This window comes from Anomaloglossus baeobatrachus, chromosome 3 (genome assembly GCF_048569485.1).
Source record: "Anomaloglossus baeobatrachus isolate aAnoBae1 chromosome 3, aAnoBae1.hap1, whole genome shotgun sequence".
Taxonomy (NCBI): domain Eukaryota; kingdom Metazoa; phylum Chordata; class Amphibia; order Anura; family Aromobatidae; genus Anomaloglossus; species Anomaloglossus baeobatrachus.
In genome coordinates, this window is record NC_134355.1 from 119362740 (window position 1) to 119390153 (window position 27414).

The 27414-nt window shown below is 45.9% G+C and overlaps 1 long non-coding RNA gene across 1 annotated transcript; it reads left to right on the top strand.

Moving 5' to 3' along the window:
• The first annotated feature begins 55 nt into the window (after positions 1-55).
• LOC142295038 (uncharacterized) lies at positions 56-26438 on the top strand. Its single transcript, XR_012751347.1, has 2 exons — positions 56-146; positions 25753-26438. It is a non-coding gene; the product is annotated as an uncharacterized LOC142295038 (long non-coding RNA).
• Positions 26439-27414: the final 976 nt, after the last annotated feature.

Sequence of the window (27414 nt, forward strand, 5' to 3'; positions counted from 1 at the left end):
GTTGAAGAAAGTTTAGCAACACAGGTTTTCTTGGAAATCTCACTGTGACTTTTATTCTAGAACTGACAAGCTTTAAACAAAGAAGAGTTTCTGCTTTCCGAAAAAACCTGGTGGAGATGACTGAGTTAGAAATTAAGCATGCCAAGGTTAGTGGTCGAATATCTTGTCTTAACTTTATCTTATCAATTTGCATTAAATAACGTGATTTTCATGTACATCATGTATGTTTAGTTCTAGCTGTTCTTTTGTTTTTGTTTTTTTGCTGAATATTTGTGCTGATATTACATTACATTAAGGTATTTGCAATTTCTTTATCGCTTCATTGGGGGACACAGAGACCATGGGTTGTATGCTGCTGCCACTAGGAGGCGACACTAAGCAAAAAAAGGTAAACTCCTCCTATGCAGTATACACCCACCAACTGGCAATCGTTCCTCAGTTTAAGCTTAGTGTCCATAGGAGGTGGACACACTTGGGGCTGCTCTCAGCCCCCCAGGTTTGTATTTTTAATCCTTTTGTTTTTTCGTTTCAGACACAGCTCGTCGGGCGACAGGGTGTAATAGCTCACCCTGCTCTCCCTCCTAGAGACCGGTCGCACAGAAGTGGGGTCCGTCCGCCACTTCCGTTGTCCTCCGTGTCTGTCTGGAAGGACCCTACCCCCTAACACTCTCAAGACTGTTTGGGGGGCATCCGCACAGAGGGACAGGCGGATGGTCCTTGCCCCCCCCTCTCCCTGCACGCTCGCCTTCCACAGCCGGCTTGATCAGGGAGGGGAGACGAAAAATCATACAGGAAGATACCCGTCTCCCTATTCCTTTCCCAGGAGGCCAGGATCAAGGAGGACTATCAGCCATCGGGACAGGTACCATCCCTTGTCCCGGGTCATGGGGGGCTCCGTTTAAAAAAAAAAAAAAAAAAACAGTGTAAGAGGATCCATAGGTTTAGCTTACCCCGGGTCAGCTCCCCTTTAAGCAGGCAGTACACTCGCCCATGTCCCGTCCTCGGCGCTGTCCACCGGCTCCCCCTGCGGCCTCATTCCTAATTTAGCCCCCGGCTTCTCTCCGGCCTAGCTCCCATCCGGCCACGCCCCCTCCCGGCCGGCCTATCGCGCGAGTCCTTGCTTCCTAGCAGGCCCGCCCGCTCCTTCAGCCATTCAGAGCTAGCCTCTGCGCGCCCTTTTTCCTCCACTCACGGGCCCTCTCTCTCCCAGCCAATCCCTGCAGTCCTGGCTTCTGCAGGGCGCCGGTTTTTTCGCGCTCTTTTCCTGCTCCTCCGGCCCGGACACCTTCAGCAGCGCCATCACAGCCCTGCGGTCTCTCAGTGCGGCGGCAGCGTTCCACGCGCAGCCTCCGGCCTCGTACCCCTGCAGCTCCCCGGAGCCCCCTCCTCTGCTCCTTCAGCCTGCAGCCTCACCGCACAGCGCCAGCACACACAGGACGCCAGAATCTGGGTAAGCTCTGCCACTGGGAGGCAGCTCCTTCCCCAGGACCCCATCCACCTGGCATCCTCTCCTCTCTCTCTCCTCTGTCCCATGTCCAGCACAAGAGCATCCCACTCTCAGTCACAGGCCATAGTACTACACTTCGCCTGCACCTCTTGTCTAAAGAAGTTTCCCTCAGGGCAGTCCTCCCCCATCTGCCAAGCCTGCAGCACCCCTAACATGACTACTACGGAGCCCCCCACCGCCCGTAACGAGGACTTGGCCCCCACACCTGAGTGGGCTGCAGCTCTCTCTCAGTCCGTGGACAACCTAACTAAGGTATCTCAAACCTTGGTTTCAGCCATAGAGCGCCTGCCCGTCTCCACCTCTGGAGCCCCCCCCCGGTGACCCAGAGTGAGTCGGAGTCCGCAGCGCCACTAGCCCGGCAGGGCAGGACGCACAAGAGGTCTAGGAAGCGGTCCCTCTCGGGGTCATCCTTCAGCTCTCCTAACCCCTCTACGGCCTCCAGAGCAATACGCTCTCTATCTCCTACCTCCTCTGCGGCAGGCCCAGATTCGGACCAGGACCCTGATTTTGACTCCGATCTGGACTCTGAGCATATCTCAAAGCTGACCAGCATGATGGACAGTCTGGTTATTGCCGTCAACCAAACCCTAGAGGTGAAGGATGTAGAGCCGGCTCCTACCAGTCAGTCGGTCCCTTTCAAAAGGGCCAAGAAACTGCCAAGAAGCTTTGGCAACCATAGGGAATTTGAGGACATTTTTTCCAGACAATGGGAACATCCTGACAAGCGTTTCCAGAGGCGCAAGCGGGCACAGGTCCTTTATCCCTTTGCACCGGAACTTCTTCAGAAGTGGTCAATGTCTCCTTCAGTGGATCCTCCGATCTCCCGACTTTCATCCAGTACCACCTTGCCGCTCTCTGACGGCGCCTCCCTTAAAGACCCCTCGTACAGGACCATAGAATCCCTAGCCAAGTCGGCCTTTGAAGCCTCCGGCTCCGCCATCACTCCAGCCTTTGCATCCACCTGGGTCTCAAAGGCTGTTTCCGCCTGGGCAAAGCTCCTTCGGCGTGGTATCCTGGCTGAAGCTCCCGGCCCTGAGCTGGCAGATCTGGCAGATCAGATCGCCCATGCTGGAAAGTATCTAGTAGCTGCGTCCCTCGACTCCGCTGCTTCTGCAGCCCTGGCAGCCGGCAACATTGCTGCAATATGCAGAGCCTTGTGGCTTAAAGCGTGGAACGCGGACTCAGCATCCAAAAAGTCTCTCACTAGTCTTCCCTTTTTTGGTGCCAGACTCTGAGGAGAAAAGCTGGATAAGATCATCTCTGAGGCAACTGGGGGCAAGAGTACCTTCCTTCCCCAACGAAGGATCCCCCGTGCCCCGCCCAAATGAAGGGTTTTTCCCTTTCGTCAATTTTCTACCAACAGCAACACCCGTCGGGAGCGGTCGCCAGCACGTCAGGAGAGACGGAAGCCCTCCTTTAAGGCAACACCCCACTGGCGTTCCTGGCGTTCCCGTGGCCAGCAGTCAAAGACCTCCAGCTCCAGATCCAACAGATTCTTCTCCGCATGACTGGGCTCCAATCCCCGGATCCTCATCCAGGGTCGGCGGTCGCCTCCGCTTGTTCAGAAGCGCGTGGCTTTCCGTGATAGACGACGCCTGGGTCCGAGACGTCGTCTCTCACGGCTACAAGATAGAGTTTTCTTCTCTCCCACGCTCGCGTTTCGTCAGGTCCAAACCCCCCAAGGATCGAGACTCTGGGGTCATCACACCCGTCCCTCATCAAGACCGATTTCGGGGTTTTTATTCAAATCTTTTCGTTGTTCCGAAGAAGAACGGCACTGTCTGCCCCATCCTGGACCTGAAGCTGCTCAACAAGCGGGTCCATCTCCGTCGATTCCGCATGGAGTCTCTGCGCTCAGTGATTGCATCCATGGAACCCAGGGAGTTCCTTTGTTCGGTGGACATCTAGGACGCCTACCTTCACATCCCCATCTTCCCAGCTCATCAGAGGTTCTTGCGTTTCGTGGTTCAGGAGCAACATTTTCAGTTCACAGCTCTCCCATTCGGACTCTCGACGGCTCCCAGAGTCTTCACTAAGGTGATGGCAACCGTCATGGCTATTCTTCGGACCCGGGGAATTCTAGCCATCCCGTACCTGGACGACATTTTAATCAAGGCTTCCTCGGCGTCGGAGTGCTGCGAAAGCCTCAACATCACTCTGGATACGCTAGACCGTCTCAGCTGGTTGATCAACAGACCAAAGTCATCTCTGATCCCGGCTCAACGTATCTCATTCCTCGGCATGATCTTCGACACCGCACAGGCGAAGGTTCTCCTGCCCGAGGACAAACTCTCGGCTATCCTCAGGGGGATTTGGAAACTCCAAAGCGCTCCACGTTGCTCCCTTCGATACTGCATGAGCGTTCTCGGAAAGATGGTGTCGTCAATGGAAGCGGTGCCCTACAGTCAATTCCGTACTCGCCCTCTTCAGGGTCTCCTTCTATCAACATGGGACAAGTCTCTTCACTCCCTGGATCGACCAGTCGCGCTCCCTCCACGAGTCAAAGAGTCACTGGATTGGTGGAAACGCTCTCCCCTCACCCTCCAGGGGAGATCATTTCTTCCCCTTCGATGGAAGGTCATCACGACAGACGCCAGCCTACTGGGCTGGGGAGCCACCTTCCAAGACCTTACAGTTCGGGGTCGCTGGACGGAGCCGGAAACCAAGCTTCCCATAAACATTTTGGAACTCAGATCAGTTCACTTGGCTCTCCTACACTGGGAGCCCCTGCTTCAAGGACACCCAGTTCTGGTACAGTCCGACAATGCCACAACTGTGGCCTACATAAACCACCAGGGCGGAACACGCAGCCGAGCGGCAATGAAGGAGGTATCTCAAATCCTCGACTGGGCCGAACAGAACATCCCAGTGATCTCAGCGGTCCACATTCCAGGAGTGGACAATTGGGCCGCCGACTTCCTCAGCCGAGAAGGACTCGACGCGGGAGAGTGGTCCCTCAATCCCAGAATCTTCCAACAGATCTGTTCCAGGTGGGGGACCCCCGACGTGGATCTCCTGGCATCCAGGTGGAATCACAAAGTGCCTCTGTTCGTCTCCAGGGCAAGAGATCCACTGGCGCTCGCAACGGACGCTCTAGCGATTCCCTGGTCGCAGTTCTCACTGCCGTACCTCTCTCCTCCGCTTCCGCTCATTCCCAAGTTAGTCAAGAAGATCAAATCGGAAGGAGTCCCGGTGATTCTTGTGGCCCCAGACTGGCCCCGTCGCCCATGGTACGCAGAACTCGTGCACCTTCTCGTCGACGTCCCGTGGAGACTACCAGACATCCCGGACCTTCTCAGGGACCATTCCTTCACCAGAATTCACAGTCGCTCAATTTAACGGCATGGCTGTTGAAGCCGCAGTACTAGCTTCTTCAGGACTCTCAGAAAGGGTCGTCCAGACAATGATTAAAGCACGGAAACCTTCCTCTTCCCGCATTTACCACTGTACGTGGAAGGCCTACTTCCGCTGGTGTGAAGCTAACCAGGTCGCAGCCATGACCTTCTCCTTACCAGTTCTGTTGTCCTTCCTGCAGTCTGGCCTGGATGCGGGGTTAGCACTCAGCTCTCTCAAAGGGCAAGTGTCTGCTCTTTCCATTCTCTTCCAGAAGAAGATTGCCTCTCGCTCACAGGTTCGCACTTTCATCCAAGGGGCCGCTCATTCGGTGCCCCCCATTCAGCCTCCAGTGGAGCCCTGGGACCTCAACCTAGACCTATCCGTTCTTCAGCATGCCCCCTTCGAACCTATTCAGGAGGTGTCTCTAACGTTCCTTTCTTGGAAGGTCGCCTTCTTAGTTGCCATCACGTCAATCAGGCGGGTATCTGAACTAGCGGCGCTTTCCTGCCGCTCTCCCTATCTCGTCTTCCACCAGAATAAGGTAGTCCTTCGGCCGGTACCGTCCTTTCTTCCCAAGGTGGTCTCCTCTTTCCATCTCAACGAGGACATTGTTCTTCCCACCTTTTGCCCGAATCCGTCTCACCCTAGTGAGGTCCTTCTCCACAAACTGGACTTGATCAGAGCCCTCCGCCTGTACATTTCCAGGACGTCCCATTTCAGACAGTCGGATTCTCTATTTGTGCTTCCATCTGGCCCGCGCAGAGGCCTCCCTGCTTCCAAGTCCTCCATTGCGCGATGGATCCGCTCTGCCGTACTAGAAGCCTACCGGGTAAGAGGGAGAACGCGCCCACTCAGGATTACGGCCCATTCCACCAGGGCGGTGGGAGCCTCTTGGGCGGTCCGTCACCACGCTCCAGCGTTGCAGCTTTGCAAAGCTGCCACTTGGTTTTCGCTCCACACTTTCACAAAGTTCTACAGGGTCCACACTTTCGCATCCTCTGATGCGAGCTTCGGTAGACAAGTTCTGCAGGCTGCAGTGGACCGAGGTCAGCCCTAAGAGTAACATTAGACCCACCCGTGGGACTGCTTTAGGACATCCCATGGTCTCGGTGTCCCCCAATGAAGCGATAAAGAAAAGTAGATTTTGGGTACTCACCGTAAAATCTTTCTTGGAGCCTTCATTGGGGGACACAGCACCCGCCCTTGTGTTGGATATATGTTACTGTTGAATGTTGATTTTAATGTTCACTTCTGTAAGATTGTTCGTTCTTCTTGTTGTCTCCTATTGCTTTCTCACTAACTGAGGAACGATTGCCAGTTGGTGGGTGTATACTGCGTAGGAGGAGTTTACCTTTTTTTGCTTAGTGTCGCCTCCTAGTGGCAGCAGCATACAACCCATGGTCTCTGTGTCCTCCAATGAAGGCTCCAAGAAAGAGATTTTACGGTGAGTACCCAAAATCTACTTATTTCTTACTCATTTTGTATTTTGGTATTCACCTCTTGAGTATTTTGGTCCTCCCTACATGTTTGGCTCCTGATTTTCAGCCACTAGACCTGCCAGGGATGCTTGCCAATCACAAAAATACTGTAGCCATCTTTGCTACTGGCATTACTGTGATTGGCAGGTGCAGTGGAGAAAAAAATTTATGGGATCATTAAAGCACGAAAATTATACTTACTGAGTTTCCCCATGGCTGTCACACTGCTTGCTGGTCCGATCATTAAAGTTCATGAATATACACTGCTTGCCCCACCCACCCTCTAACCGTATCTGGGATTAATTGCAGTCCTGCTTCCCCCAACCACCCTCTGTGTCGGTGTCTGAGATTGGTTGCCCTCACATTAGCTTTCGGAGTCCCCGAAGTGGTGTGTAAAAAGAAATAAATAATTGGAAAAAATGATGCAGGGTCCCCCGTGTTTTGATACCCAGCGCAGATAAATCACATGGCTGCAGTCCCCAGCTGTGTGCGTTATCTTGGCTGTGTATCAAAATACGAGGGAACCCATGCGGTTTTTACTTGTTTTTAAATTATTTAAATAAAAATGTTTTAAAAAAAAAACCTTGAGGTACCCCTCCCTCCTTTTTGATACCCATCCACGATAATAATGTGGACAGCTCTGGACTAGTGTTCTCGGGGTGGGGAGGCCAATGGCTATTGGGCTCTCCCAGCTTAAAAATAGCACCCCACAGCCACCCTGGAATTTACGCATCCATTAGATGCGCCAATTCTGGCCTAATGCGGTTGTAATCGGGGTAATATAACAGGTTAATGACAGCTGTGATTTGTCAAAAATCAAAGCTGCCATCAAGCCTAAAGTTAGTAATGGTGGGGTTATAAGATTCCCCCATTACAACCCTTTAGGTCAAAGAATTATTTATTTATTTTTTTTTTTAAACCTCACCCTCTTTCTCCAATTTATTAACCCCCAAAACGCCCCTGCAGGTCCAACGTAATCCACGCAGCGTCCCACGACTATCCCGGCTCTGCTGCATCTGAGCCTCTGTGCCTGTTTTGTCTACTTTTTTAGTGTTTAAACTTGTTTTTGATTTGTTCTAAACTATTAATTTGTGCCTTTTTAAAGTCTATTATTATTTTTAGTAATGAGTGAACAGTAACTATTAGGCTAGGTTCACATTTTCGTCAATTTCTATCAGTCACAATCCACGGCTCTGGTAAACAACGGAATCAGTTTGGCGGATTCCGTTGTTCCCATAGACTTGTATGAGTGGCGGATTGTGACTGATGATGCTGCATTGCATCCTCCACCCGACTGATCAGTTGTGGAACGACTGACCGCCGGGCGGGAGGAACGCAGCCTGTAACATTTTGCGCATGCTCTCTCTGGCTCCCTGCACATGTAACCAAGGTAAATATCGGGTAACCAAGCAAAATGCTTTGCTTAGTTACCCGATATTTACCATGGCTACGTGTGCAGGGAGCCCGACACTTCCCCGCTCAGCCTTGCCCCCCCCCGCACTTCGCATGTGTGTACACACACACACACACACACACACTCTCTCACTCTCACTCTCACTCTCTCTCTCTCTCTCTCTCTCTCTCTCACTCTCTCTCACTCTCTCTCACACTCTCTCTCTCTCTCTCTCTCTCTCACTCTCTCTCACACTCTCTCACTCTCTCACTCTCTCTCACTCTCTCACTCTCTCACTCTCTCACTCTCTCACTCTCACTCTCTCACACTCTCTCTCTCTCTCTCACACTCTCACACACTCTCTCACTCTCTCTCACTCTCTCACTCTCTCTCACTCTCTCACTCTCTCACTCTCTCACACTCTCTCACTCTCTCACTCTCTCACTCTCACTCTCTCACACTCTCTCTCACTCTCTCTCCTCTCTCTCTCTCTCACTCTCTCTCTCTCTCTCTCTCACACTCTCACACACTCTCTCACACTCTCACACACTCTCTCTCTCTCACTCTCACTCTCACACACTCTCACTCACACTCACTCTCACTCTCACTCACCTGTCCCCAGCCATGCAGTCACCGGCACTGACATCCTCAGCCCCAATGGCCCCACTCTGTTCCACCCACCCCGCACTCCACCTCCCGCCCCACGCACATATTCTCGGCAGCCGAACGATCGGCTGATCACCCGGCGGCCAGCTCCTGTGAGCGATTGGCTGATCACCCGGCGGCCAGCTGCTGTGAGCGATCGCTCTCATTAGCCGGCCGCCGGGAGATCATCTGTTTGCTCTCAAAAGCCAGCCGGCTATTGTGAATGATCAGCTGATCGCTCTCTCTTTTACAACGGAGTCCGACAATGAATTCTATTCTTGTCATCTGTACAACGCATCAGTCACAAGCGTCAAGCAACGCATGTGACTGATGCAAAACAACGGAAATATGAACCTAGCCTTATTTGGATAATGCTTACCGAATACTGAGTACTATACCAGTATTCGTCACAATAAGAAAAATGCTCGGGTTCCCCATTGACTTACACTAGGTTTATTTGTGACGAATACCGAAATAGTACTTTGGGATTCGAATTATAAATAATCCAAACCTGAACTGGTTACTATTTGGCCATCACTTAACGATTGCTTATACGAATTTTATCGGCGACAGTTAAGGGGCCTTATTCCTCAGCGCCGCTTTTTAACTGCTCTCAGGAATAAAGTTTTATAGCGACCCCTAGAGTCGGAAAATTTCCAGGGTCTCCGCTACCAGGGGAAGCTGAGACCCCGGAGATCATAGTTCGGGACTTTTTTCCCTTTCCCGTTTTAAAGGGGTTATCCGGCTTAATTTGCTTTTTTTTTTATTATTACCCTATTGGGCTACATTGGGGCAGGTAAGTAGATAGAGAGCACTTACCTGCCCTGCTGTCAGCCCCTCTCCCCAGGCTCAGAGTGGTCATGTGACCGCTCCTGCTGCGATTTTGCTGCTTCCGGTCATTTCATGTCAACATGGGCAGGACCAAGTTGACATGCAAATCTGGGAAAAGCATGTTGCCGCCCTGCTGGGCGGGTACAGTGCGTGAGTCCCCACCCCCTTCCCTGCGCCCTCCCACACATTCCCCCGCACCTCGTACTCTCCCCGCAACCTCCCCCGGCACTGCTGTGGGACCCGTGAGCTGAGGGGAGGGGCCTGGTGGCGGCTGCCGTGGTGTCAGCGCCAGCATCGGGCCCCTGCTCAGGATTGCACATTCAAATGTATTGGCATCACAGATGCAGATATATTTGAAAGCGTTGATGAGTGCAGCACTGCTTCTCATCACTGCCCGTGCAGTCTGTGTCTGACAGTTCAGGACAGCGGTGACGTCACTACTGTGCTGATATGGCCAGAGCACAGACAGCGGACGAACGTGCAGGAGCGACTGGGACCGAGGACGGGTGAGTATTCCCTACATGTGTTCCCTATGGGGGCAGGGGGGTCGGTACAGAGCTGTGTGTGTGTGTGTGTGGTGCGGTGCAGAGCCCTATGTGTGTGGTGCGGTGCAGAGCCCTGTGTGTGTGGTGCGGTGCAGAGCCCTGTGTGTGTGGTGCGGTGCAGAGCCCTGTGTGTGTGGTGCGGTGCAGAGCCCTGTGTGTGTGGTGCGGTGCAGAGCCCTGTGTGTGTGGTGCGGTGCAGAGCCCTGTGTGTGTGGTGCGGTGCAGAGCCCTGTGTGTGTGGTGCGGTGCAGAGCCCTGTGTGTGGGGTGCGGTGCAGAGCCCTGTGTGTGGGGTGCGGTGCAGAGCCCTGTGTGTGGGGTGCGGTGCAGAGCCCTGTGTGTGTGGTGCGGTGCAGAGCCCTGTGTGTGTGGTGCGGTGCAGAGCCCTGTGTGTGGGGTGCGGTGCAGAGCCCTGTGTGTGGGGTGCGGTGCAGAGCCCTGTGTGTGGGGTGCGGTGCAGAGCCCTGTGTGTGGGGTGCGGTGCAGAGCCCTGTGTGTGGGGTGCGGTGCAGAGCCCTGTGTGTGGGGTGCGGTGCAGAGCCCTGTGTGTATGTGCGTGCGCGGTGCAGAGCCCGATGTGGTGGGGGTTGCAGAGCCCTATGTGGGGCTGTTATTTGCAATGCTGTAGTAATAACAGGTCAGGTGCTGGGGCAGAATACTGAGAGGGAATATGTGTGCAGAGGGCAGGGCTGGGCAGGGGGAGGGGCTGGACACTGAGGTGGGCAGGGCAGTGCCAGCTCTGACTGGGAGGTTTAGCACAGGAAGTGGTCAGTTTGCTAGAGCTGAAGGTAAACAAAGAGCTGCAGAGAATAAAGGAATAGTTCAAGAGGAACAAAAGTTAGAAAACAAAAAATAACAATGTAGGGGTGTTTTTATATGAGATGCGGAAAAAATCAGGGTAAAGCATTGGGAGATGGTAAGATATAAACCCTGTCGTGCCCGGTGCCAATGCTTCCGCCCTGACAAGGGCAGCGCCCAAGTGAGCTGTCTGCCCCACAACCAAAGAAAAAGAAGCGTTCTCCCAACGCGTTTCCCTCTAAGTGAGAAGAGTTCTTCAGGGGAGATTAAAGAACAATTTGAACAACCTGCAGTGGCAGGGTCCAAGAAAGCTGATCAACCTGCAGTGGCAGGGATCAAAGGTACAGGCTAATTGTTCTTTAATCTCCCCTGAAGAACTCTTCTCACTTAGAGGGAAACGCGTTGGGAGAACGCTTCTTTTTCTTTGGTTGTGGGGCAGACAGCTCACTTGGGCGCTGCCCTTGTCAGGGCGGAAGCATTGGCACCGGGCACGACAGGGTTTATATCTTACCATCTCCCAATGCTTTACCCTGATTTTTTCCGCCTCTGATTAACCCTGGATCGGTGTGTCCTTTTATCCCTGGAGAACATCTGGGTGAGACCACTTCAGTTTATAGCCATTTGGCAATTTTACTGCACTTTTGTAATGTTGATATATTTTATCTGGAATATTAAAAGTTAAGTTTTAGTCCCTGCTATTACTTTTGATATATTGGACTATTGGGCAATATTCACCTGCTTGCAGGTTACTGCTGTTATTGTGTTTTTATATGACAATACAGCATAGATTAGATTAACAAAAAGTTTTGAGTTTGTCGGACAACTCCTTTAATGAGATCACAGTTATTAACTGAATACCATGTTTTTCCAAAAATAAGACTGTCTTTTTTTTGACCCCAAAAAAGCACTAGGGCTTATTGTTGGAGGAGATCTTATTCTTAGAGAAACACAGTTGGGGCTAAGTTTACCCCCCAAAAAAGCAGACCCCCCCCCCCCCCACACTTCCCAGGAGACTCATACTCGCCAGACCAGGACGTCTGCGTGGTTCCAAGATCCTCCTGTGATCTCCGGTCGGTGCTGCACGCCGTCCTACCCTGCTGCTAGCTGACACGCAGGCGCACACGGCAGATCTCAGGCGCACACGGCAGATCTCAGGCGCACACGGCAGATCTCAGGCGCACACGGCAGATCTCAGGCGCACACGGCAGATCTCAGGCGCACACGGCAGATCTCAGGCGCACACGGCAGATCTCAGGCGCACACTGCAGATCTCAGGCGCACACGGCAGATCTCAGGCGCACACGGCAGATCACACACATCACATCACATCCAGCACTTACGGCAGCAGAGAATGACAGCAAGTCACGTGTCCAGCCGCAGGTCCTGTTCGTTGCGCTCCACTGCACTGCCTTTCAGGATTCTCCCGGCGAGAAGAGATCGGTGTCGCTGGATGAGGTGAGGGTGTATGCGATCCGATGTTTGTGTGTGTGTGTGTGTGTGTGTGTGTGTGTGTGTGTGTGTGTGTGATTTGATGTTTGCGTGTGATCCGATGTTTGTGTGTGTGTAATCTGATTATGTGTGCGATCTGACTTTGTGTGCGATCCTATGTTTGTGTGTGAGATCTGGGGTGTGTGTGAGATCTGATTGTGTGTGTGTGTGAGCAGATGTGTGCGGGTGTGTGATCATTGCAGGTCCTGCCACTCAGTGTCAGGTGAGTGTAATTGCCGGGTGCCGCTGTGTATAATGAAGTGTCCTGCAGTATCTGTAACTTTTTTTAGCTGCACGGACACTTCATTTTTGATCTGCGACTAGTGCTTATTTTCGGGGCAGGGCTTATATTTAAGCCTTTCTCCGAAAATGCTGAAAATCCCTGCTAGGGCTTATTTTTGGGGGAGGTATTATTTTTGGAAAAACACGGTAATGGCGATCATGTTACGCAAAAATTAAATGCCGGTTTTCAATGGTTTCTCTCTCATCTCATGTGATCAAACACGTCAAATGAGAGAGAACTATTTTCCCCCGGCACCTTGGTACCAGTAACACATTGCATTGTCCCCCCTCCTTCTCCTCTGGCGGGTGCATGCGCAGTGCGCCCGCTAAAGTCTGCCTATCTCCACCTTGTAACATCAGGAATCAATTTCATTGGTTCTTGACATTTGATCACTGTGGTAGATCCTATCACAGTGATCAAATATACAAACTATTTACAGAACTGGAGAGCATTTTGGTCTGCCTCTCTCTTTTCTCCCTTGTAGTTCATCTGTGAGAGAACCGAGCGAGACTACATTTTGCGGCTTGTCAAACAAAAAAATAAAATTGATTTATAATAAATCTAAAGTCCATCCTCAATATCCTCATCACCTCCTTCAGAAAAACCCCACCAACCCTCCTCCTATGTCAGCCCCCTAGTTAGAAGTTATTTTAGAATTTTATTTTTTTTTTCTTAGATCTGGGTTGGGGTCAGGATCAGAGTTCGAATTAGAGTTAAACAGCAACAACAAAACAATAACTGCGCAGAGAGCACTCATCGCTGAGCTGCTGCTTGTAGCTGTACACGCTGCTTGCCTCCGGCACCTCAGGTCCTGATACGGAGTCTGCCTCTGAAATCGAGTCGTTTCCAGACAGTGACTACTCTGCTTCCTCCACGGGACCCCGCAGCTTGATGATGGGCTCAAGTAGTGCTCTTCCCCACCCACTGTGGTATCCTGACCCTTCCTTTTTTCCTCAAATTCTCCCATTTTTAGCAACCCCTGTTATAAATGTAGAAGTCACAAATTTTACCTCCTTTTTGATTTTCTCCAAATTTTTGTTCCCCTTGAAGTCCTCCAATTATTTGCCACCAAACAAATTTATATGCCAGTCAACATATATCCCAACATCCCACCTCCATCCATTCCCATTCTTGCATCTTCACAAATGTCCCCATACTAAAAATAAATTTGGGGCATTACCCTAAACATGGGATTAGTCAAACCCAGTCACTGCTCCTACAGGGCAACAAAAAATGTCCACAGCACCCCCTGTATTTGCAGCCACCCTTTATCCCAATATGAGACCCTTTTACAATTCCTTCATTTTAACGATAATTCCCAAGTCCCCCCCCATCAAATGACCCAAACTATGATCGCCTTCATAAATTGAGACCACTAGTTTCCCTCCTAAAAGCTTCCTTCCTAAATTCGTATGCCCCTGACCAAAATGTTTACGTAGATGACTCGCTGATGATTTTCAAGGCCCATCTGTCATTTCACCAATTTATTCCCTCCAAGTGCGCCAAATATGGAATAAAATATAAAATGTGTGAAAGCACAGGCGGGTACACATGTACTTTTCTCATTTATGAGGGGAGGGACTGCCAAATTAACCCTCAAAACTGCCCCCAGATTATTGGCATCACAGGTAAAATTGTCTGAGAGCCTTTCTCTCAAGGAATGGGATTCATTAGCTATCACGTATACACCGATAACTATTACACCAGTATCGCACTTTATAAATCCCTCCACGCTGCAAATACAGGGGCCTGTGGAACAATCAGAAAAACTAGTTGGTTTACCATCAGAGTTGGTGTCCAGACATTTGGAGAAGGGTGCGTCATGCTCACAGGCAAGTGACCATCATATTGCAGTGACGTGGAATGACCACAAGGACGTATACATGATGACCACCCTGCATGCGAGCACCTCTGGAACGGTCAGACAGGGGCGCCACCAGGGACAAGCAAAAACCCGTCTGTGTAATGGACTAAAATAAGTTTCTGGGTGGCGTTGACCTGTTGCATCAGTTGTTTCAGCCTTATCTAGTCAAGTGGAAGACAAGGGCCTGGAACTAAAAGGTAGCAATCTATTTCCTACAGGTTTCTACCTATAACAGCTTCGTATTTATAAAAAGTCACAAGGACCATTCTCTTTCCTCCAATACCAGGAATAAATTATCAAGAGTTTCCTTTTTGACTTGAGTCAGAGGATGTCCAGAGACTGTCCAAGTGTCATTTTATTCGCTCCATCCCTCCAGTCCCATTCCCACCGAAAGATATGCTCAAAAAACATGCCGTGTTTATATAGAAAGCACAGCAGAAAGAGCGATTCCCGGTACTACTGCCCTATGTGCCCCTCCCAACCAGGCCTTTGCATCTCCCTCTGTTTTGAAACCTACTTTTAATTTGCATAAATATATTATACCAAATTGTGTGGTAGCTTTTTTTTTTTTTTTTTCTTTTTCTAAGCTTTCAAATAATTAACTTCTATATTTCTGTTTAGTGGGCCCCAGTAGTGTAATTTTTATTGGACTAGTAATAAAGAGCACATTTTACCCCATTTTTACAATTAATTCCAGGCCATAATCATTACATACCAAACTATTATTCAGACAAATCCCGGTCCACATGCCCACTTCTGTATACTCTAGATTGTGGACCCCACTAAAGTTCTTGAAAAGTCTGATCATTTGTCAACTTTTCAGGACTTGATCACTCACAACATTTTTCTTTTTTAACCATTTATTTTAGTTTGACTGTTCTTATCATTTTATTGGGGGATCTCTTAACAATGAGGCTGTTCACTATTCATACATTATGGGCTTTACTGCATGGTTCTTGCCGAGCCTCCTGCATTGGACAATACTTTATGAATTCTGTAACGGATTGGCTGTTTTCTGCACATAGCGGTTCCTACCTTGGTGGGCAGGAACCTGTTATGTTGTACCATGTCGCTTAGCACATTCATACCTTATATAGGGATTGATTTAGCTAAGAAGACATTGTACAACCAGTCATTTGAGAGATAAACTTGTCATTCTCGCCCTGCTACTGTTGTCTCAGGTTTGCCACATAGTTGGCTGCATTTTCCTCCACATTTTGCCCTTTACCCCAGTAAAGTTTATATTCTTCTTGCTACAACTGTTTTGTTAGCAAGACCAAGTTTTATCACTAGCAAATGAGTTTTTAGGGGCATGCCGCCCTTTGTGAGTAATAATTCCTGGAAGGCTTTTCATGTCTGGTAGCTCAATGTCTCTGTAAGCTTCGAATGGGTCCTGGAATTCCATCAGTTTTACCATGAAGCCCAAATGGTGCATAATCTATTAATCTATTATAGGCACATGTGTGTGCTGTATCAACTGCATAAAAAATTGTGGTGTCAAATTACTCACTACCTCCCTTCATAAATACATTACAGGGTATAATTTACAAAAAAGACATTTATGGGGTTTCTCTATTGTTCTTGAACCACAAAGGCTCTGTAAGTATGACAATCTATTCCAAGTAGAGCCAAATTTGCTTTCCAAAATCCAATGGTGTTCCTTTTCAGAGACCTGTCGTTTGTCCAAACAGAACTTTCTCACTACATGTGGGGTATCACAGCACTCATAAGAAATTTGGAGCGAGCGAGGTGCTGAACTAAAGTAAAGTGCTGAATTTAAGATAAGTGCATAGTTTCAACACAATTACATAGTGGTGATAACTGTAATTGTTGAATTTCATTAGGGAATTGTGTGTCTGTTTGTGATTCTGTGAAAAGGGAAAAAAAAAAAAAAAAAAAGGGAGTCTTGTGATTTAATTAGTAGGATTAGTCACACCTGTTTCTAGAAGCTTCTAGCAGCTTCTGTACATCTATATAAACCAGCCAGTGCGAGCGAGGTGCTGAACTGAAGTAAAGTGCTGAATTTAAGATAAGTGCATAGTTTCAACACAATTACATAGTTTGACACAAGAACATAGTTTGAATTTATCCTTATACGTTTCCCATTGGGGTTTTTTCGTTTTTTCCTCTGTTTTTCTACTTTACTGTTGATCCCCATTTGATAGGTGCTCCATGGACAATGCTACCAGGTGTGTATCTTGTCAGATGTATGCATGCCTTGAGCAGCCGTTCAAGGGTGACTATGTCTGCACTCGATGCAAGCATGTTGCGTATTTGGAAGCCAAGGTAACTGATCTAAATAAGCAGCTTGCAACACTAAGGGGCATTGCAAACCTGGAGAGGAGTTTAGAGCTCACTGAGCTTTCTCTGGCTGGGGCCAGTGATATGGAGGAGGGTGGAAGTGGGGAAGATCAGGACCCAGAGGTAGGTAGCTGGGTAACAGTTAGAAGAAGAGGTAGGGGGAAAAGTGTCAGGGAGCCTAGTCCTGACCTGGCACAACCTAGTAAATATGCCTGTTTGGCTTATATTAGGAATGAAGGGCCTGGACTAGGGTCACTACAGCAGGATGTTGCTCCTAGCAACCAGGAAAACAACTGCTGTAGGAAGGAGGGAAATAGGAGTGCAGCAAAGCCCAGACAGATGTTGGTGGTAGGGGACTCTATAATTAGGCGGACAGACAGGGTCATCTGTCGCCGAGACCGTGAATGCCGAACAGTGTGTTGTCTGCCGGGTGCTCGGGTTCGGCATATTGTGGATCGGATAGACAGATTGCTGGGTGGGGCTGGGGAAAACCCAGCGGTCATGGTGCACATTGGTACTAATGACAAAGTTAGAGGCAGGTGGAAGGTCCTTAAAAATGATTACAGGGAACTAGGAGAGAAGCTGAAGTCCAGGACCTCCAAGGTGGTGTTTTCAGAAATACTACCGGTGCCACGAGCGTCACTAGAAAGACAGCGGGAGCTTAGGGAGATAAATATGTGGCTTAGAAATTGGTGCAGGAAGGAAGGGTTCGGGTTCATGGAGAACTGGGCCGACTTCTCAGTCGGCTACAGGCTCTACGGTAGGGACGGGCTGCACCTCAATGGGGAAGGTGCAGCTGTGCTGGGGGAGAAAATGGTCAGACGGATGGAGGAGCTTTTAAACTAGGATCGGGGGGGAGGGAGGGTAGTGGAGCAAATAAGGGGATAGATAGAGCAGATAGAGACAGGGAGACGGTAGGGGTCAATGAAGGATTAGGGGGGGATGGGACATACAAGGAACGTAGGGAGGCTAGGAGTAATAAAGGTGTTAATAGGATTAAATGTCTACTGGCAAATGCAAGAAGTCTTGCAAACAAAATGAATGAATTGGAGACTCTTATGTCAACCATGGATTATGATGTGGTGGGCATTACGGAAACCTGGCTGGATGAAAGCCATGACTGGGTGACAAACATACAGGGTTATAGTACATTTAGGAAGGACAGGAAAGGCCAAAAAGGTGGTGGGGTGTGTATATTTATTAAATCTAACCTAAAACCTGTGTTGTATGATGACATTGAGGGGAACAGCAACAATGTAGAGTCAGTATGGGTAAATGTACATGGGGAGGGGAATAATGGAAAAATGCTAATTGGAGTTTGCTATAAGCCTCCTAACATACCTGAACAAATAGAGGGTGAAATGCTGGAACAAATTGAAAAGGCAGCTAATAATAATAATCGGGTTCTTATTATGGGGGATTTCAACTATCCAGACATTCAGTGGGACATAGAATCTTCTGGTTCTGCTAAAAGCTGTAAGTTCTTATCTACCATTCAAGACCATTTCCTCTCTCAGATGGTAGGTGAAGCGACCAGGGGAGATAATTTGCTAGATCTGGTCCTGTCAAATAGACCGGATACAATTTCAGATCTACAGGTCCGGGAGCACTTGGGCACCAGCGATCATAATATGGTAAGCTTCAACATAATATTCAATAGAACATTTCAAAGGGGGAATGCTAAAACCTGGAATTTTAGGAAAGCTGATTTCAACAAATTAAGGGAAGAGCTTAAATGTGTAGATTGGGACAAAGTCATGGTAACTGGGGATACCGAACATAAATGGGGTAAGTTTAAGGATATACTACTAGAGTCCTGTAAAAAACGTATACCCAGTGGTAATAAAATGTCCAGGAATAAAAAGAAACCACTATGGATAAATAAGACTGTACAAAGTATAATAAAACAAAAACAAAGGGCATTTAAAATCTTAAAGGCTGAGAATACAGAAATAGCATTGCAGGAGTATAAAGATATCAATAGGAAATGTAAAAAAGAAATCAAACAAGCAAAATTAGCTACTGAAACAAAAATCACCAATGACATTAAAATAAATCCCAAAATCTTTTATAAATACATTAATGCCAAAAGGAAAACAAAGGATAGTATCGGCCCCTTAAAATATAATAACAAGTTAGTTATAGAGGACAAACAAAAGACTGAGATATTAAATAGGCATTTCTCATCTGTATTCACCAAGGAACTGACTGTACCAGGGATCATTCAACAAGTGAAAAATCAAAGTCCACCACCCGATATAATTAATTTAACACAAGATGAAGTACGCCTACGTCTGAGTAAATTAAACATTGACAAATCCCCAGGGCCAGATGGCATTCATCCACGAATATTGAGGGAATTGAGCTCCGTAATCGACAGACCGCTGTATCTCATCTTTTTAGACTCACTTGTAACAGGGTTGGTGCCTCAGGATTGGAGGATTGCTGATGTGGTACCGATATTTAAGAAAGGTAAGAGGGTAGATCCAGGCAACTACCGTCCAGTAAGCCTGACATCAGTAGTATGCAAAGTTTTTGAGGGCATTTTAAGGGATGACATGCAAAAATATATTGCAGAAAATAATATGATAACTGACAAACAGCATGGATTCATGAAAGATAAGTCGTGTCTAACCAACCTGTTGGGGTTCTATGAGGGGGTAAGTTCAAACCTGGATATTGGTAATGCAGCTGATGTGATTTATTTGGACTTTGCAAAGGCATTTGATACTGTACCACATAATAGCCTTATACTAAAGCTCCAGAAGCAAGGACTAGGGGACACAATATGCAACTGGGTAAGGAATTGGCTAAAAGATAGGAAACAAAGAGTAGTCATAAATGGTACATTCTCTAAATGGGCTATAATCAGCAGTGGGGTGCCGCAGGGATCTGTGCTTGGACCGATTCTTTTTACTCTCTTTATTAATGAACTTGTGGATGGGATTGATAGTACAGTGTCAGTCTTTGCCGATGACACCAAACTATGTAGGATATTAAAAACTGACCTGGATAGTACAATATTACAAAAAGATCTGGATAAGATGTCAGAATGGGCAGATACTTGGCAAATGAGATTTAATGTTGATAAATGTAAAGTAATGCACCTAGGACGGAGTAATCGTATAGCTGTGTATACATTAAATGGAAGTAAACTCGGGACTACAGAACAGGAAAAGGACTTGGGTATTCTCATTACAAATAAGCTGAGCAGCAGCACTCAATGTCAAGCAGCAGCTGCTAAAGCAAACAAGATTTTAGGGTGTATAAAAAGAGAGATTAGATCCCGTGATCCCAACGTATTGTTACCCCTCTATAAATCACTTGTAAGGCCACATCTGGAATACAGGATCCAGTTTTGGGCTCCACATTTTAAAAAGGACATTCAGAAGTTAGAGTCAGTTCAAAGGCGGGCAACTAGACTATTACAAGGAATGGAAGGCCTCCCATATGATGACAGGTTGAAAAAGTTAGATATGTTTAGCTTAGAAAAAAGACGTCTCAGAGGAGATCTCATTTATATGTATAAATACATGTGTGGTCAATATAAAGGACTGGCACATGACTTATTCCTTCCAAAGACAGTACTAAGGACCAGGGGGCACTCACTGCGAGTGGAAGAAAAGCGATTCCGAAACCTAAATAGGAAAGGGTTCTTTACAGTTAGAGCGGTCAGACTGTGGAATACACTACCACAAGAGGTAGTAATGGCAGATACTATAACAGCTTTTAAAAAAGGGCTGGATGATTTCCTCAGTACACAAAACATTGTTGGTTATAAATCACTTAGTGACTAAATGTAGAACTGGTGGAGGAAGGTTGAACTAGATGGACCTAGGTCTTTTTTCAACCTAAGTAACTATGTAACAAACTCTGGGTTCCAATTTTGGAGTTACCTCTTGAAATGGTGAGAAACTTGATGTTAAAGCAACACTTTTGTGAAAGAAAAAAAAAATGAAAATTTTCAATATGACGACCTAATGCTATTAAATTCTGTGAATTACCTGGAGGTCCAAAATGCTCACTATGCCTCTAGATAAAAAACCTTTAGGGGTATAGTTTCCAAAATGAGGTCACTTATGGGGGTTTCTGCTGTTAAGGTACTTTAGGGGCGCTGTAAATGCAGCATGGTGCCCACAATCTTATTTCAAATTTGCTTTCCAAAATGCAAATATTGCTTCTTCTGTTTCAAGCCCTCCCATTTGTCCCCACATGTGGGGTACCAGTGCGCTCATGAAGTGGGTAACAAATTTTGGGGTCCATTTTGTTCCGTTATCTAATATATAAAGGTGTGTGTGTGTGTGTGTTGGCATCTGCACCGTCGCAGCTACAGCCACAGAATTTTGCACACTCACACGTCTGGACCCCGAGAGCGTCATAGGCTACAGTTAGGTCCAGAAATATTTGGACAGTGACACAAGTTTTGTTATTTTAGCTGTTTACAAAAACATGTTCAGAAATACAATTATATATATATATATATAATATGGGCTGAAAGTGCACACTCCCAGCTGCAATATGAGAGTTTTCACATCCAAATCGGAGAAAGGGTTTAGGAATCATAGCTCTGTAATGCATAGCCTCCTCTTTTTCAAGGGACCAAAAGTAATTGGACAAGGGACTCTAAGGGCTGCAATTAACTCTGAAGGCGTCTCCCTCGTTAACCTGTAATCAATGAAGTAGTTAAAAGGTCTGGGGTTGATTACATGTGTGTGGTTTTGTATTTGGAAGCTGTTGCTGTGACCAGACAACATGCGGTCTAAGGAACTCTCAATTGAGGTGAAGCAGAACATCCTGAGGCTGAAAAAAAAGAAAAAATCCATCGGAGAGATAGCAGACATGCTTGGAGTAGCAAAATCAACAGTCGGGTACATTCTGAGAAAAAAGGAATTGACTGATGAGCTTGGGAACTCAAAAAGGCCTGGGCGTCCACGGATGACAATAGTGGTGGATGATCGCCGCATACTTTCTTTGGTGAAGAAGAACCCGTTCACAACATCAACTGAAGTCCAGAACACTCTCAGTGAAGTAGGTGTATCTGTCTCTAAGTCAACAGTAAAGAGAAGACTCCATGAAAGTAAATACAAAGGGTTCACATCTAGATGCAAACCATTCATCAATTCCAAAAATAGACAGGCCAGAGTTAAATTTGCTGAAAAACACCTCATGAAGCCAGCTCAGTTCTGGAAAAGTATTCTATGGACAGATGAAACAAAGATCAACCTGTACCAGAATGATGGGAAGAAAAACGTTTGGAGAAGAAAGGGAACGGCACATGATCCAAGGCACACCACATCCTCTGTAAAACATGGTGGAGGCAACGTGATGGCATGGGCATGCATGGCTTTCAATGGCACTGCATCACTTGTGTTTATTGATGACATAACAGCAGACAAGAGTAGCCGGATGAATTCTGAAGTGTACCGGGATATACTTTCAGCCCAGATTCAGCCAAATGCCGCAAAGTTGATCGGACGGCGCTGCATAGTACAGATGGACAATGACCCCAAGCATACAGCCAAAGCTACCCAGGAGTTCATGAGTGCAAAAAAGTGGAACATTCTGCAATGGCCAAGTCAGTCACCAGATCTTAACCCAATTGAGCATGCATTTCACTTGCTCAAATCCAGACTTAAGACGGAAAGACCCACAAACAAGCAAGACCTGAAGGCTGCGGCTGTAAAGCCCTGGCAAAGCATTAAGAAGGAGGAAACCCAGCGTTTGGTGATGTCCATGGGTTCCAGACTTAAGGCAGTGATTGCCACCAAAGGATTCGCAACAAAATATTGAAAATAAAAATATTTTGTTTTTGGTTTGGTTTATTTGTCCAATTACTTTTGACCTCCTAAAATGTGGAGTGTTTGTAAAGAAATGTATACAATTCCTACAATTTCTATCAGATATTTTTGTTCAAACCTTCAAATTAAACGTTACAATCTGCACTTGAATTCTGTTGTAGAGGTTTCATTTCAAATCCAATGTGGTGGCATGCAGAGCCCAACTCGCGAAAATTGTGTCACTGTCCAAATATTTCTGGACCTAACTGTATGTTGTCAGGTGAAATTTTAACCTTGCGCGTTCCAATTTACCAATCAATTTTGCCCCTAGCTACATAATGGGGAAAAAGTGAAACGAAAAGTGTATCCGCACCGTCGCATTTACAATCACGAAATTTTGCACAGACACCTCATGTGACCCAGGGAACGTCGCAGACTATGTTTTGACAGGAAAATGTAACATGGCTCCATTAAAGTAAATGGAGCCTGGAACTACATTAGTAGGAGCTGTGATTGGTTGCAAAGACATTCATAGTATAAGAAGCTTATATGTGAGGTTATAAGATGGTGGGGAGACGGAAAGAGACAGATGGGGAAAGAGACAGACTGAGCACATTACTTGGCCAATTTAGTTAAATCTGTGTGGAATATCTGTGGTGTTGAAATATATGTTGTGAAATGCTTCTATTAGCTTAGTTTTTGCCTTTTAATAATTACATTTCTATCTATTTGTTTTGTGGTTTTTGTGTGCAGAATACATTTTTGTTAATACATTCTATTTTGTTAACAGCAGTTATTAACCCGGGCGAAGCCGGGTAGTACAGCTAGTATCTTATAAAAGTGAATAAGTTGGGTCTAGAGCAACATTTGAAGTAATATATAATTTTTTTTATTCCACATTGCTTAAGCTCTTGTGAAGCAACTGAAGGGTTAATAAACTTCTTGGATGTCGTTTTCAGCAGTTTGAGGGGTGCAGGTTTTTTTAGAATGGTGTCACTTTTGGGTATTTTCTGTCACCTAGGCCTATCAAAGTCACTTCAAATGTGATGTTGTTCATAAAAAAAAAAAAAAATGTTTTTTGTAGATTTTTGTTTGTGTAACATAACTCTCTGGTTTAAGGGCATAAACATTCAATTTTAAAAATAGCAAAAGTTTCGTAAAATTTCTGATAGTTTTTGCGTTTGTGGAAAAAATAAAAAACGTCCTAAATTTACCACTGTCATGAAGTACAATGTGTCACAAAAAGAAACCATCTCAAACACCGGGATAAGTTGAAGCGTTCCAGAGTTATTACTTCATTAAGTGACAGGGGTCAGAATTGTATTATTTGGCCTATTCATTAAGGTCAAAATTGGGATTGTCCTTAAGGAGTTGTTGTTATTATTATTTATTATTTATTATTATTATTATTATTATTATTATTATTATTATTATTATTATTATTATTATATTGGCTAGTGGTTTTATTCTTTTTTTTTTTTTTACCCTCATTGTGGACAGGGTTTTTACTTTCAAGGCGTTTGCTCTTGATTCCTCAATTTTTAAAGAGTCGCAAAAAGACACTATTTTGAAGAAATTGGCACAAAAAGTCAGCAAAAAGAGCCAAAACATGCAAAGGATGAATTGGGTCTTCTTTAGAGCTAGAAATGGTGGAATTTTCACAGTTTTTTTTGGTGACTACTCCGCCACAAAAAATTGTGATGCTTTACAGTACAATACATAAGATTTGAGTTTTCAAAACTCAATCCACGCATCGCTATGGAACCCCACAGAGAATATTGAGCACAATGCAGATAAATCTGTAACATATTCCTTGTGTCTCACATTTCATGCAACGCATAGGGTTAAATCTGTGCCACATACTGTACATGTGACATCAAACTACTAGTACTAGATTAGTCCCTAGTCTGAAGATGAGCACATTTTGAAAGTTGCTTGTTTGTAGCTAAATGGATAAAATGAGTTACAGTGGAACCTCTCTTAACGAGTAACCCACTTAATGAGAATTCCGCTTAACAAGCAAAGCTTTCTGTAAATTTGTAACTCGATTTACGAGAAAGCTTTGCTGTACGAGCGAAATCCTCACCGCACAACCTTCCGGTTCCGTACATCCACCGTGCTCTAACCCGCACTTGCAGTCCACACAAACACACACATGTACGCACAAACACACACGCACGCACATACAGTATTATGCTCATCTTACCTTCCGTTCCACCGCCGGGCCTCATGGCTCTTGTAGTTCCCGGGTACATCGCAATGTCCTCGCGGCGAACTACAAGACCCAGGAGGCCTGCGATGGAAGAGAAGGTAAGGTGAGCATATAATATAGTGTACCTTCCGTTTCATCGCCGGCCTCCTGGGTCCTGTAGTTCGCCGCTCCGCTCCAGGCTGTGCATCGGCATCCATAGCGATGAAGCAGGAACTTCCTGTCAGACGCTACTCAAAGGCAGCGCGCTGGCCTATCAGAGGCAAGCGGCTCTGCCTTTGACGTTGGCGCTCTGGCTGCGGAAGTTCCTCCCTTGTCGTTATGGTAACCCGATACACAGCCCGGCCCCGTACCAAAGAACAGCAAATCCCAGGAGACCGGAGATGCAACGGAAGTTAAGGTGAGCATATAATGTGTGCGTGCGTGCTTTCTGTGTTTGTGTGAGCTTGTGTAATTTTGTACGTGTTTGTGTGTGTGTGTGTGTTTGTGCATGTGTGGAATGACAGAATAGGGGACCAGGATAGGACATTTAACATGTTGTGGAACGAATCTTCTGCATTGCAATGATTTCCTATGGGAAATCTTGCTTTGCTGAACGAGTAACTTGGTTAACAAGCACAGTCCCAGAACAGATTGTTCTCGTTAAGCAAGGTTCCACTGTATATCTTGTGCCTCCACGGCGGGAGGGGACAGCTCCGGACATGAAGACAAGAACAACACAGTTATTCATGCAGATAATTTTGGTGATTTTTTTTTTTTTTTTTAATGTAATTATCCATTGACAAAATCCCTATAAACTCATGGCGGGTATGCGCACTGGCTGCATGGAGCAGGTTTAGACTTCCATGCTTGTTATGTTTGTACTCCAATAAAGCCCGGGTTGTGGGTGAACTCCATAATGGATTGTTGATTTTATAATTAAGTAGTATTCCAGTGTATGGTAGAAATAATTGCAAGTTCAAGTCCCAAAGTTCAAAATCATTATTTTTCCATAAATATATACATACATAATATGAAGTGAACATCACAAAATCAAATCCCCCTCCCCCCACCCAATAATGATGGAATCTCTAGTAGTTTTTTTGGTTGTTTTTTTTTTTTTTGCCCAACTCCACACCACTATGGTTAAAGAAATTGGGTCCTTCAAAACTAATTGTCACACAAAAACAAGACCTCCTATGACAAAATCAAGGGAAAAAAGCTTCTGGCACTTGGAAAACTAGAAAGAAAAAGCAAATATATAAAAATTGGCTGTGCCTCCAGCAGATAATGGTTTCTTCCTTTTGTTTCTTTTACAGAATAATATGTCCTTATTACAAAGCTGCATTGACCTTTTCAAGAACAGCTAAAAAGGAGTCATGACCTCAAGAAGCAACAATTGCACTTCCGACTTGCTGAGCAAAGCAGCTCCGTCTTTCTGTGATCTTAACTTTGGGCCTTATAGAATTATCATAATAGAAGTTAATACATTATATGTTTTGTAATATTTCTAACAATTGGGGGAAATCAATTTTTTTGACATTTTCTTCAAAGGGGTTGCCTATTGATGACTTGTCGAAGGGACTCGGCACCCCTACTAATCAGTGGCAGCTGGATGTTAAAAGTGAACATCACTGGAAAATTATATCTGTATTCACTGTGTAATGGCTGTTTCCAAGAATTGCCGCTCAGCTGCAGTTTAATAATAGTTGAACTGCAGTTGTCTGCACAGACAGCGAACAACGAATGGAGCAGTGTAGTTCCGACTATGTTCACATTCATCCATGGCTGAAAACAGCAGTTAGGTGGGGGTGCTGATTGTTGGACCTCCACTGACCTTATTAAGATGACCTATTCCTAAGACCGGTGATCAAAACCATAAGCTCAGGCAACCCTTTTAAGTTTTTCCTGAAAAGTTATCTTTTTCATGTATTTGTCTATCAAGATGTCCTTTGTATGTATATATTTATATTAATATATACAATAAAGATTTACATTGTGTTCATTGATTTTCTTGTTTGTGTCTAAGGAAAAAAGAAAGTAACTGATAGAAGGTTAGATAACTCCTTTAAATTAAAAGGATTTTGTCAGGTGATTTTGTAGTGCAATACTAATGTTTTCTTTAAATATGGCTTTAAAGAGACCTTCCAGGATCAATAAGTTTTATTATTCTACCGTATCCTGTCATCTTGCTTTAAGGTCAGTAGAACTCAGTGTCTCCTGCAAGCCAGTCAAGTGTATGTAAATGCCGTTTGCATATTCACCCCTCCCACCTCTCGGTGCATTCACTATCACTGCTGAGAGGTAGTAGGGAGTATGGGTGGGGGCAGCAGTGCAAATTCAGTTCAGATTTACGATCACTGATACCAGCACTGAGATGGGACTAGTTACTACTACACACTCAATTCTATGGAGCTTCCAACAAGATAACAGGATAATTTAGAGCATTAAAACGTACTGATCCTGAAAGGCCTCTTTAAGCCCTATTTACAGATAACATTAGTATTGTACTAGAAAATCACCTGACAGATTCCCTTTAACTGAGAATTTTTCATAAAGTTTATGATGGGAAGTTTAGTACTTCTTTTATCTGTCTGTTTTTAAACTTGTGTGGTGATTTATGACCACTGACTACATAAACGTTGAGTTCAACTAGGTCAAATTCGCAATGAACTACAAACTGCATATTCTTTGATTCTCACTCTGCTAGAATTATCCGTACCTCCTATCTCAAATGGACTTGGTCCTCTGTCAGACATGAGCCTTTCTCTTTATTATGAGAAGAGGCAACTGATTGTTTTTCTAGCCAATAAAGCCTCCATCAGTTCACTCTCTAAACGGCACAAATTTATGCCTGACATTGACACCATTTCCTGGAGATGTGGAAGGGAAGAAGGTACCTTTCTCCATATCGTTTGGTTCTGCTCCTCTATTTATCTTTTGGGAGGAGATGCAAAAACATTTAAAGTTATTGATACTGC